Source organism: Taudactylus pleione, unplaced genomic scaffold, assembly GCF_031769625.1.
Source record: "Taudactylus pleione unplaced genomic scaffold, aTauple2 ptg003084l, whole genome shotgun sequence".
NCBI lineage: Eukaryota > Metazoa > Chordata > Amphibia > Anura > Myobatrachidae > Taudactylus > Taudactylus pleione.
The window spans coordinates 1-14341 of NW_028287446.1; the positions used below are offsets into that span (position 1 = coordinate 1).

General features: G+C 44.7%; 1 pseudogene; it reads left to right on the top strand.

The window, feature by feature from the left end:
- The first annotated feature begins 35 nt into the window (after positions 1–35).
- On the top strand, positions 36–13881 carry LOC148430945 (WD repeat-containing protein WRAP73-like; annotated as a pseudogene).
- Positions 13882–14341: the final 460 nt, after the last annotated feature.

Genomic DNA, 14341 nt, shown 5'->3' on the forward strand with positions numbered 1-14341 from the left:
GTCTGCTCCGTGCTCACCTCTGACCTGCAGGAATAGCCTTCACCAGCGATGGGCGGCACATGGCTCTGGCAGAGAGACGGACTGCAAAGATTACATTAGCATATTTGTGTGCAATGACTGGCGCCTGCTAAGGGTGAGAAATGTCTTTGTACACATGTTGGATGTCTGTTCATTTAATACCTACATATCTTAGTACTTAGCTTGTAGAATTTACTACGCTGCTTTCAGGGGACTTTCCTGGATTCTTTTTTTTGGCAGTAAACAAGGTGGCTAAACATAGCAGGACAATTTCCATCCTCCCCAGCACACGCTCCTCACACAAAGCGTCCATAATGTAAAGTGATTACGTTAATTGGGGCCGACATACATTCCGTCCTGTACGCATTATCCTTTTTTCTTTAAATGTGTTGATCGAGGAATGGAATTCAGTGGCAGCACCCAGTTAGTTGGTTTATTTATATTTAATATCTGTGTATTATATTATGCAGCTGAGAGGTTTGATGCTTTGAAAGATGTGGACAGTTTATAAGGGGTCCATTGTCCCACTTGTATATATCCTCTGTCAGCTAAATAGTAAAAGTTGCAAAGGGGCGGTTACAATGCAATAAATTATAACCATTTAGAGATTGGAAAAGCCCCCTTTTATCTATTGGAGAGCAATTGTCAAAGTGGTGTTTATTCACTTTGGGACAGGTTCAATCAGCCGCCGGCCTTACTGCGTGGCTGCAGCTCCCCGGTTTAACGCCTGGAGCTATTAATTACTTGCCAATTTCCACACGCGCTAAGCCCTCTGTGTGTAAACCCATAGCTCCCAGATTAAGTGCCCAGAGCTATGGAAATACCCCGAGCGTAAACCCCAGAGGGTGTAAAGAAAAATCCGCGTTCTGGGCACCCTAGGGACTTACCGCACATAATAGCGGCAGTAATTGAATAGCTACTGGCGAGCTGCAGCTTTGCGGTAAGCCCCACCGCTAATTGAATCTGCCCCTTTTAGTGAACATTTAGATAGAATTGTAAACGCAAACTTAATTTATTAGACTAACAGGGGTATTCAATATGAAACGTTAACTTCACTGTCGAAGTTAACGTTTCATATCGGAGTTTTATTCTGCGTTAAGGTATGGTGCGCGCTCCCGCTTATCCCCTTATTCAATATAAAATTAACGAAAACGGGAAACTCCGAAGTTGGATTTGCGTAAAGTTACAAATTTTTCCTTAAAATAATTATAAGACCCCCCCTAAAGTTGTAAAAACATGGGGGAACACTATGGGTACCCCCGTTTTAGCCTTTAATTGAAAGTCGGGGATTTAAATAGCCGCAGCAGGTGTTTTTTTCCCGACATTGAAGAAGTGATGCAGAAGAGTACTTAGGTTATTTTTTTCGTTTTTTTAAGTGGTCCCATCAAATTTGGGGTACATGAAAATGGGTACTAGCATATTTTTAAGTCCCTAAAGTAATTTTTTTTAAATTCTGCGTTTGTGCACCTGCCGCTATAATTCTATTCTAGAAAACACCTGCCGCATACATACAGAATAGACCTGAACCTATTTCCCTATTGTTAAACAATTTTTTCCCATTTTTTTTTTTTTCACCCCAATTTTGAAATAAATTTTTTGGGGTGTCCCTATTTTTTTTTTTTTAAACCTCTGGTGGGTGACCACCCCCCAGCTATTGAGAGCGGCCAGGATGATGGTTGCAATGGTCAAGACCATCGCGACCATCGGGCTTGCGACGAGACCCTTGTGGTAGCCGGAAGCTCTCCCATTGACATTACTGGTGATGTCAGTGGGGCCGCCCACAAACGGCAGGCGTTCGCATGGGAGCGCCTCCGTTTGTGAAGCCACCCCCACGTCACGCCGCCCCCTTTTGGTGCGAGACACGGAGTGACTGAGTTCCCGTCGCTAGCCGTGTCTCATGCATGCACACGTCGGAGCCGGCTCCGGCGTGCTAATGCGCAGTGGCCTAACATCGACCCGCTCGTGAGCGGGTTTGAATCAGGCCCTTTAAATACAGGAGCATGATTACACTTACCTCGGTGATCCGTGCTCCGGTCTGCTGGTCTCTGGGCTCCTGCACTGTGACCCCCGGTCACTGAGCGATGTGTACCCAGCCCGACGGGCCGACCTATCAGATCCTGGGTACACATTAGAACGAGGTAATGAACGATACCTCGTTCCGTCCTTCATTACCTGCAACAGGGCTGCTTGGGATACTGTCCGGTTGGTCATGCAGCACGGCCGACCGGACGATGGCTCATACGTCTGCGGGAGCACGCATATTGGCCATACACGCTAAGCGATGCGGCCGTTCTGCTTCTCCCGGGAAACTAAATATCGTGCCGTCTCAGTATGTACCCCAGCTTAAGGCAGCTTTGTGTATGTACTCCTGTGACAGTAGGCGGAGTGACACAGTGCTCCTTGTGTGATCTGTTAGTGCAGAGAGGGCGGACTGATACAGCTCTGTGTGATGTGTCCAGTCAGAGAAATGGGGACCGTGTGTAGGGATGGCCATTGAAGGGTTCTTTATCGATGGCCTCCATAGTTCATTTAAATCACCCTAGGGAGATAATCAACATCTTTACTGTTGGCCAATCAGTGGAGGGGGTGTGGCTGAGTGACGCCATGGGGAAGCGCAGCAGTGGACTAAACCAGTAAGGGGATGGGGCTAAGTGGTGCAACAGAGGCAGAGCTAGGTGGCTTGTCCCCTGCACTGAGGGAATAAAAGACCCATTACCATGTCTCAGGGTTGTGATATAATAAAGAGCAGCTGAGTAGACTTCTGTAAAGGCCTATGAGAAGAGCCGCAGAGGGAGAGTGAGAAGCAGCACCGAGTAACTGCATATGAGCAGAAGTGTATGCCTGTAAAAAAAACAAAAAAAAAAACTTTGCTGTAAATCCTGCATGAGCGGGGACCCCTTAGTCACTAATTGCCCACACCCGTAAGCTAGCCAGGGTAGAGAAACCCAGGAGGCGATCAGTCTACTCATACCAGCCACACAGGACAACGGGTTCACATCAGGACCCATTAACTTACTTTGTGTTGAATAAGTGAAGCTGTACTGACACATGTTCCCTTATAGAGCCCATCATCGCTGTTCCTCTTGTCAGCATATTTGCACTTTCCACAAGTTGTCTCTGAGATCTATTAATGTCACAATAAACTCATCTCCCCCCCCCCCCCCCCCTCCAGCTGTCACAACATGTATTTAGGACGATACGATGATTGTACACTGGGCACGTTCCACTTCAGGTTTTAATTTCATGCCACAAGTGCTTGAGCTCAGGACGTCCAGTTTTTGTGTTGAAAAATAAATAAATATAGTGCTTAACCCATAGTGTAGTTGTACAGTATTTACCCCGACTGCATAACAATATAGCTACATGGAACCACCGTTGTGGATTTGTGTGTTTAAAAATGCTACTAAATTCATGCGTTTTAACATCGATAATGAGTAATTAATAAAATAAATGCTCTCCGCAGTTCTCAATGAATAAGTTGTATTGCAGGGCTGTGTGTTCTATTCATGTCTATATCTTATTGCAGCATTTCGACACAGACACTCAGGACCTGACCGGCATCGACTGGGCCCCTAACGGCTGTGTGCTCGCTGTGTGGGGACACGTGTCTGGAGGTATGGGAACCATGTCCTGTTATTTATACACCGGCATCCTTCTCCGCTTAGTCTAACAATTTTGTGTCTGTGAATGGAAGGCAAACAATGGCTGCTACGGCGCTTGTGTTTCGCTATACAGGCCCTGCTACAATTGCTTATGTTGGGGGGGATTTCTTGTGTGACTAATAATCGCACTGAAGTCTGCTGGACAATGTCTGTATTGCTATCCTGTAGCTAACAAACTATTAAAAAAAAAAAAAGGTTTATTGTTTTTAGTAAGTGATAGGGGTGGTAATTAGAGGGAATCAACGAATAACAGTATTTGTTCCTATCCCTGTTGAGCTTGCAATCTACACTGAAGTGACAAAAGTCATAGAATACCGGCATGTAAAGGTAATGGTAGGTGGCTTCCCTGTACTATCACACCTAGGAATTGCCCAGAGCTGCATCAGTTGTAATCTGACATCTCGTGAGTCAGTTTGAACTCTGGCTAGGCTGCTCATGGCAAGGCGATGTGAATTATCAGAGTTCCAAGGGGGCATGATAGTGGATGCCTGACGGATGGGACATTCCGTTTCTGAAGTTGTGTGGACATTCAACATTCCTCGATCTACAGTGTCACGTGTGTATCGGGAATACCTTCAAGGACTTCATGTACCCCCACAATAATGGAATATCCCAGCATGGTAATGCACCACGTTATCGGCCCCAAGTTGTCCGGGATTGGTTCGAGGAGCGCTCCGGAGAGTACCGACGGAACGGTGTGGCCACCATGTTTGCCTGACATAAACCCAATCGAGAATTTATGGAACGTGGTGGAGAGGCCCATTCGCACTCAAGATTCTGCACCTACGTATATAAGGGAGCTGTGGGAAGCTATCCAGATGGCATGGCTCAGCATCTTTCCAGAGGTCTGCCATCCACTTGTGGAACCGATGCCACGTCGAGTTGCTGCACTTCGCTGGGCCAGAGGGGGTCTTACACGATACTAGGCATCTATCCCATGACTTTTGCCACTTTAGTGTAATTTTCACATTGAGATATATATATATATATATATATATAATTAGTCCGTTAGAATGGCACTCCTAAAGACTGAAACAAACACCGTGGTGCACAGCAACAAACCGGTATGTAGAGAACAAGAGCTGCGGCACTCATCCGTATTTCACAATGCAAGTAACGATAGAAACATATCTGTCTCTATCGTTATTTCCATTGTGAAATCCGGATGAGTGCCATAGATCGTGATATATATATATACGTTACAGGTAACGTTTCACCCAAAAATTTTAGATTTGGCCAAAATGTAAAAGTAGAAATACCAGGGAGAGTTGTTAATTATGTACAGTACATTTTTTTTTTATTTAAGGAAGCAATATAGCCAATCTACTACATATTGTGGAGGCAGCCATTGTTTTTCCTAAACCATATAATTAAGAATGCAGCCTGTTGATTTTATAGGAACCAGTAACATTACAGACACTTCATGGGCAATAGTCATGGGTTTCCCTAATGAATTGTATTCATATAAATATTGGTGTAGTCCCCAAAAAATGTCTGCATCCCCTGTGATCAAGTGAGAGGTCATTTCTAATCGTGTGCATGTTTTACTGTTTACTGACAGCCAATACTTCTCGTGTAAGGACAGTAATAGGGTTGCCTATGCTGGAGTTGGTGCACAACCTTAAGCAGTTATATATATATAATTCCAATAAATGTGTCCCTTGAAAAAAAAAGACATTGTGGATCTGCAAACTGATCTAAACCTATTAGAAGGGAAATCAATTTGTGTCTGATTAACACAGTCTGTGCAGATCTTAATGACTGCTCTTTGTGACCTACAAGAAGTCACTTTGTCTAACCACGTTCCTAGATTTTAAGATCATTTAGGCAAGGAACCTGTGTCTAATAAATGAGGACTCATTATAACACTACATAAACAACTGAATGCACTGTATAAAAATCAGTGCAATTCATTATTGTTAATGCTAAAATTAAGATGCAAATCCCTCTCTTCCATGATTTATAGACAAAGCCTGATACAATATAACTTAAGATGAATATTTATCTCACTGCTGTGTGTGATGAAATATATCTCTCGTGTGTAAGAAACTCACAAGCCGTCTCTGCTCAGATGGGTCAACCAACAAGCTGAAACGGCATAGCCAAGCATACATGGTTACTTTCTATTGATTCGTTTACAGACCCCTTATGCACTGGTGTTTGCAAATGCCGTGTACAGGTTGATGGATTCATAGTAGGACTTGCTAGCCGATTATTCTGATCTAAGAAGGTGTCCGCTTCTGTTGAATTGCAGCAGAGATGGGACATATTTAGAAAGGCTTAAACTCCTATAATTGGAAACCCCTAACACAAATTTAAGTATATACATGTCTGCAATACCCTGTCTAATTGCTCTGTACATATATAAAACAAGGGTACGTAATGACTGCACCGTTTTCTGTCCACAGTACAAGGTGTTACTTTATTCGTTAGATGGGCGCCTGCTGTCCAGCTACTGCGCCTACGAGTGGTCCCTGGGCATTAAATCCGCCGCCTGGAGCCCGAGCAGCCAGTTCCTTGCAGTTGGCAGCTATGATGAGAAGGTATGTGAACGGACGTGCCCAGCTTCAGTTTGCCAGTGTAAATCTATCCTGCATTATTATCCATTTGCTCTTGTTTATTAGGTTCGAATCCTCAACCATGTTACTTGGAAGCCAATCAAAGAACTTGCACATCCAACTACGATCTCCAGCCTAAAGACTGTAAGTATTGTGAACGACTCCCCTCCCTCCCACACCCCTCCCATGAAGCTTGTACGGGAATTAAATGTTCACTATGAAAGTAATAAGGTTGTTTAAACAGGAGTATTTTACGTCAGCAGGTCTTCCATGCAAAAAGTGTTTGTGATTTGATTTGTATTTTTAGTGTCCGGAAGACGAGGGAGAAAAGATTTGTTGAACTGAGCTGTTTTAGGATAAGACCATCTTTCATTGTAAGATTAGCACAAGTGATGGGGACACAGGACCTCATTCAGAGTCGGTTGTTGAAGCTGCACGGTCGTACGGGAAAAGGAGCCGGATATGCAAATTATTCCCTCGCAAGTTGCGTCCCTAAGTTCGGATCGGTAGCTGGCCGACCAAGGGGAGGAAGCGGCCGGAAGACAAAAAAATAGCCCCCTTCTCGTACGCATTACACGTCATCTCCGGGCATATAAGGATTAATTGAGACCATCGGAACTGGTCGTAGAGCTTAAGGTTGACCATACCCTCTTTTAAGCTCTACGATCATGTCAGTGTAAAACCTCCCATGTCACATGTGCCATGACGCTACTTTGTTAATTATGCACTCCCATAAACCATATGCACTCCCATAAAACGCTGTTCGCATAATGAGGCACGCCTGCGTTCGGATCTCCACTCCCCCGTTTTCAAGCACCTTCCCCTGTTACCACCCACAAACGCCTCAATCTGTCACTCAAACTACCGACCTGGCTGTGTTCAAGGAGAGAGAAATTTCTGATCGTTTGCACACGCGCATTGCGAACTTTACTCATGCGCAGTATAGCGAACATCGGTGGCGTGCGGCCGCTTCAACCGACTGAATGAGGTCCACAGTCCTGTACAGATGTGTCCACATACATCTTACTTCCTTGCACGTTAAACAGCCCATCTAGTCGCGCCATGCCGTGGCGGGTGTATCTGCATGTGAAATGCTATGTTAAGGGGGGCACCCACTACACGATTTTAGCAGGCGATTGAACGATAACAACGTCGTTATCGTTCAATTGTTTAAAAATCGTTTATAAATCGTGCAGTGTTTGGTTGTTAACGATCAACGGCGCGCGCTCCCGCTGGTCGTTTGATCGTCTCGTCAGTCGACTGAACATGCAGGTCAATTTCACTTGATCTATTAAAGATAGTTTGCAAATCGTTCAGACTGAAAGATAAAATTTCAAGGGAAAAAATCAAGAGAAAATCGTTTAGAGATTGGACAGGGAGTAGAACGTCTAGTGGATGTGCCCCTTTACAGTATCACAGCCACTGACACTGTAGCGTAGCATTTCGCCTGCAGACAACACCAACAGTCGCACACAGGATATAGGCATGCCGCATATCATTTTACTCAGCAAAAGCTGCTCGTGCGTCCTATTTTCATCAGATTTGCGAATAAGACTAATTTGAAGGTAAAACGTTGCCGGAAAAGATACTCTACGCTACCGAGCCGCACGCCGCTCACTCATTACAGTTCGCGTGACTAGTAGCGCATGGAGGTAAGGTATATGTGGTCCCATCTGTATGTCTATCCCTAAAGATCATCAGCTGTGTTTATAGTGCTGTAAGCATCTTAAAACCGCAGAACCTTCTCTGCTAAGCAGCAAGATGTGCATCCTGCTTCTCACCAGAAGAGGGCAGTATACAGGAACTGTCCCTCTTTACCCAGAAGCACCTTTGGAAGTGGCAGAGAACCTACAGTACTTTATTTCAGCACATGTATGCAGTCAGTGTGATATTCTAGTGAATTGGTAGCAGAGTTCCCCGGCTACACCAGAGTGTGCTGCATGTGGACCTTTCACAATGCAATCAATTTATTCTGTCGGATGCTGCCCCCCCCCCCCCCCCCCAAAACAAAAAAAAAAACGGGGTCTAATCACCTTGAAAGTGTTGTACAGGTTACTAGGGTCATTGACCTCCAGCACTTGCAGACCACTGCTATTCACACGAGCAGCAATGTAACTTGTAGCTCAGCTCAGACCACCAGAAAATGGACATATCTGACATCGCAGTCTGACCTGGGTGTTATACTGCCACCTGTAGGAGCAGCAGAGATCTACAGACACCAGGATGTGTGACCCTGAACTATTCCGACTGACGTTCTCATGTCACATTCCAGAACGCAAGGGGTACACGTTCTGTCAAAATGCACATTTCAGCGAGTCGCTGTTAGTTGATGAAATGGATAGAAAAAATATGAACGTGACATTATTTATGTGTAATTCTGGCTTCAAGGATATTGACATAAGTTTGAAAATACATAGGAAAGGAGGGCATAATGTTCTTTTTCACTCATTTATTTCTTAAGGTGGTTTACAAGGAGGTGGACAAATGCCAGAGCGTTGTGCCTAGTCAGCTGACCTTTCCTCCTCCACGGGGGACCCCCAGCAGTCTGTTTACAGTCCACAGTAAATGTAAGTAGTCACAGGGCTGAGCTGTATGCACAGACTGACCCCCACTGTAAGCCAGGAATACCACCTGCCAGCCGACCAATATGTACACACTGCATAAGTATGACGGGATCAGTATGATTTACCACCGGCCGCAGCAGAAACCCGGCAGTGAAGATCCCGGCAGGTAAGTATTTTTTCTATTTACTAACCTAACCCCCCCCCCCTAACCCTAACCTTCCCTTAGGGCTGTTTAACCCTAACCCCCCCTTCCCCTAGCCTAACCCTAACCTCCCAAGGGGGTGCCTAACCCTAAGTCCCTCCCCGGCAGCTCCTAACCTATACCTCACGGCTGTCCGCGCCCGACTTACCGTCGATCGGTAAGGGCTGCCGGCGTAGGTCTAATGACAGGCGTCAGGATTTCGATGCCGGTCATTAGACACTTGCCGGGATTAGACAGTCGGGATGCCAACGGCATCCCGACTGCATCCCAGTTTCACAACTTCATCTAATCAGAAAAAGGAGCTTTTCTGGTTGTCAAAAAAATAACCCAGTTCAGTGTGTTTTTAAAGATTTGTAAATGTACATTTTTGATGTTGGAGTGCTTATCTCCGTTTTTTATTTGTCCAGGGCCAGACATGTCTTGGGATAGCCTTCGATAGTTAGCAATCATTGATGGTTAAATGGGAACAGCCAACTCAATGTACGAGTTGGAGCCGATGGTTATTTAGTCTAGCCTTGAACCCCCCCCCCCCCCCCCCTGCCTGGCAATCCCTGCCTCCATTTTCAAATGCCCTGTGCCCCCTGCAGCAGTTGCCATTGTGGGGTGCAAATGGTTCACCATAGATGGTTTTTGTGCCATCGATGGTAATCAACAATAGACGTCCCACCAATGGCCATCCCTAGTGGGGTGTGCGTGTAGCCATAAATTATTGTGCATACAAGTACATAAGTAACATTGCTTACTGCGTACTCACTTTAGATGGCAGTGAGGCTCATTATAGCAGAAGGATTTGGGATGTTATGGCTTTGCTTACTGTCATGATGGGGCTTTTCTCACTTTGTTAGGGTCTCCGGATCATTTAGGCATTACTGCTGCTTTGGTCTAGCCCATGGCACACAATGCCGCACAGTCCGCAGTCTGGCTTGTACTTCCCAGGAGTCTGCACTTACCTCCATACTGTCATGGCTGCACCAGGCTAGCGGAAGCTGCTATATCCCCAGCCAGAACTTAGCTCATTCCAAACCTCATACCCCTCTCCCTCATCTTGTTATGAACGTTCAGTGGGAACCACAATCCCCAGCAGGTCCTTGGACTAACACCCGCCACCAACCAAACTACAACTTACAACCAACCCCTTTGCCATCCCATGCTGCCATATTTCTGCAAACGTCCGTCCTAGATCACAAGTCAGTGACTTGGCTCCGTAAGGGGGAAAAAAAATGATTATTAGTTATTTATTATATTTATTATGCCTTTTTTTTTTTTTTTCTTTAAGACTGACAGCAAAGCATTTTAAACGTAATCAAATTATCCTTGCTGTCAGTATACACTGCTGATCTGACACAGCCAGCGAAAGCCGAGATTGTGGCATGGAAGAAGTGAGCATAGAGGAACATGTACCACTCTCACATGAATGAACTCCTGCATCTTGCTGAGGCTTTAATTAAATGATCACTGTGTTTAGATAAGCAGTTTATAGAAAGCTGTATGAGTGGAGCAGTGGTGTCAAACTTGCTGCCTTCAAGCTGCAGTGGAACTAAACATCCCAGCATGCACTGCCACAGTTTTGCTATAAGGGCATGCTAAAACTGTGCCTGGGCATGCTGGGATATGTAGTCCCTCAGTAGCTGGATGGCCACGAATTTGACACCTCTGGAGTAGAGCAAAGCACTCCTACCTGCTTCCTCAGTGACGTGATATCCTCTCTACATACAGATGAACTCTCAGAGGCGCCCGTGTCCCTACGCACCATCAAACCCGATACTGATCGCGCAAATCCAGATCTGGGCATCGGGCTGTTGGCTTTTAGCCCTGATAATCGGTACTTGGCAACCAAAAACGGTAAATCTATTATTTTAAATATAATGGACATTTTCGTATGTATCTTTTGTTTTGTTGCTAGAACTGTTCTTCTATTCCTACTGTGGCTAAACCTGGGGGAGGTCCTCTAACGAATCATTGCTTACTATGTGTTTAGAAACTTATTTCTACAGCTCATATCGTGTACTAGTGGGGTTAGTGCTAATGAAATGTATGCAGCTATATATAAAACCCTATTTTTACTTATTTTAAATCTTTAGTGGACTTTAAAATTAATTTGGGATTGTGTGCGTGTGAAATTTAAATGTCTTGTATTGTTATAGTCTCTTGTGTTGTCACCGCTGTGTCCTCTTAGACAACATGCCATATTGTGTCTGGATATGGGACATCCAGAAGATGAGGCTATTTGTAGTGCTGGAGCAGACGTCACCTGTGCGGTCTTTTCACTGGGACCCCGTCCGGCCGAGGCTGGCCATCTGCACTGGAAATAGCAACGTGTATTTGTGGTCTCCTACTGGCAGTCTGTCCGTGCAAGTGCCGGTGGAAGGTAACTCTTTACTATGAATACATTACGGGCGAGGTTTAATACAAGTGGTGCTGAAACCCGATGGTCGTCTGTTACGTTACACACCTCCTGTGCGAGACATGTTTCCCTTTTCATAGCCTAGAAATGACATTTATAACCAGCTTGTCAAACTGAGGGCACAAAATATTTAACAGGAATATTATGGGGTAAATGTAATAGTCTGCAACTTCCCGGTGACTCTGGCCGATGTTTTAAAGGGGCAATCAATTAAAAGGCAAAAGCAGCTTTTTGCTTTTTTTAAAATGATTAGCCCTTTAAAACGTTAGGCGGACTCGCCGGGAACTTGTCAATGCCTGGAAGTCGCAGACTATTACATTTATCCCCTGTATCTGTTGATTTTCTTTTAACTTACTCTATACCCAACAACTAGCAGAACTCCCCTTCGCCCTTATGGTGCATACACACGATCAGATTTTTCCTTCAGATATGAACGATAACGATTTAAAAATCGTTCAGTCGTTCATATCTGAAGGAAAATCGTTCATATCTGACATGCCTGAACGATGGACGATCAACGATGCGCGTTCCCGTTTGTCAGATAACGATATCTGACATCTGATGGGTTTGCAGTCAGACTTGGACGATTCCATTCATTTTAATGCAGTCAAAAATCGTTCAATCGTTCAAATCGTTCAAAACTTTGGTAAAATCGTTCAATCGTTCAGTCGTTCATCTGACAAGTCTGACAAATCTGACCGTGTGTATGCTCCATAACTTTCTATACTGTTATTTATGTAAAAAAATAAATAAATGTGTTCCTAAAAAAAAAAAACACCGTACCTTGCCTTGTAATACATTTACACACAACTCCATGTGTTGCTGAGTAGATTTTAAATATATGGATGCATTAAACTGAGCGTCGAGGACAATGTTCTGCTTTGCCAAAGTAGGTAATATATCTATATACAGGTTGAGTCTCCCATATCCAAATATTCCGAAATACGGAATATTTTTAGCATGACTGAGAAAGTGAAACCTTTGCTTTCTGATGGTTTAATGTACACAAACTTTATTTAAAGCACAAATTATTAAAAATATTGTATAAAATAACCTTCAGGCTGTGTGTATAAGGTGCATATGCAACATAAATGAATTTCATGTATTTACACAAACTTTTTTGATGCACAAAATGATTAAAAATATAATATAAAATGACCTTCAGGCTATGTGTATAAGATGTATAGTGTTCATTCTAGCTCCGGCTAGAGGGCATGTCCGTGTGTGCGCCGAAGGTGCGTGACCGAAAAGGGGGCATGGTAATTGAAAAGGGGGCGTGTCTATAAGACACGTCCCCTTTTCGTCACTCTTGGGGGCGTGCCCGGCACTTACGGACACGCCGGGCAGCCCCCAAGCCCTGCAGACAGTGAGAATAGATGCCGGGCGCATGCGCCCGGCGTCTATTCTCCGGCGGTGACCGGGTCACCGCACATTTCTTCACCCGCGGGACACTGCGACCCGCGGGTGAAGACTGCTCCCGCAGGCTGTTAGGGCAGGGCGCTTTTTGCCCTCCTTCTGGAGGGCAGGGCGCTTTTTGCCTTCCAGAAGGAGGGCAGGGCGCCGCGCCCCGCTAAAACAGCCTAGCGGGAACGCTAGATGTATATAACACATAAATGCATTCTGTTTTTAGATTTGGGTCCCATTCCGAAGATATTTAATTATTTTATGCAAATATTCCAATAATCGGAATATTCCGTTATCCAAAATACCCATGGTCCCAAGCATTGTGGATATGGGAGACTCAACCTGTATTAATCGGTGGGAGCAGATCCTCAAACGTTCCTCAATAGGAACTAATCTGTTTACTGAATGTCTGCTTGCTGCTTTCTACATTATTCTAGTCCTTTGGGGCTCACATAACCCTATAGAAACATTTTATATAACTCTCGTACACAATTCTCATTATATCTCTCTTTCCAGGTAATTTTAATGTGCTAGCAATGGCATGGCACCCGCTTGGAGAAGACTCGCTACTTCTCATAAGTAAGGATCATCTCTGTCTCTGTTACTTGGAGACTGAAGATGAGCAATGACCTCAGACAGAAGCTATCGAAGAAAAACATGTTTACATAATGGACTATACACTCGGCGTAGGAACTACAGCCCTGGAGCATCTGTGGCTATTTATAAATGAACTGAGAATCTTGCCCGGGATCATTGTGTCTGCAGAGCACAGGACAAGGCGGCTCTGCCTGGTGACAGCAGGCAGACTGCATATCTTCTGCAGTACTTCCTCCTGATTTGCTCGTCCGCAGTAATCCTGCCTACAGTATTTATGACCGGCCACAAAGCAGCCCATGGACTTGGACTTAAGTAGCCGTACTAGTTGTTCTACTTCCGTATCACGCTTGTTCTAGTTCGGAGACCCCTTTAGAACGCTTAGCATTCCATTTTAATAGACTGTAAATTGTGATGTAAATAAAATTTGGAAATAGTATTTATGTTTATTAATAAACCCTTTAAATTTTTGAGTCACTGTTGTCAAGTAGAGTTTTATACTACAGTAAGCATATAATTGTGATTTATTCTTTTATAAACTTGTCTAAGACATAGGGGGTCTATTCATAGGGGTCCTCGCCGCGGGGGATACTTATCACCAGAGCAATTTATCATTGCTCCAAAAAGCAGCTGTCCCCGCGATTAGTAACACTGCTGCAGAAGTAGCTGCATTACTTTTCTGTCCCTGTTGCCGGCTTCGGTGCATGTGTGACCTGAGGATGCGCAAAGCTGCTGGGGAGGCAGCGAGGAGGCGTCGGAGGGAACCTCTCGGATCCCTCTTTGCATTTTTTTGGAATTCCTACCCATAGGATGGGGCGGGGCTCTGAGAACGAGCGCCATCAGAAGATGGTGTCTGTTCTCGTGTGCAAACTCCAAAAACTTTGTTTTTGGAGTTTGCTGAAAATCAGGTGGTCCTTTCTGACCCCTGATATTGA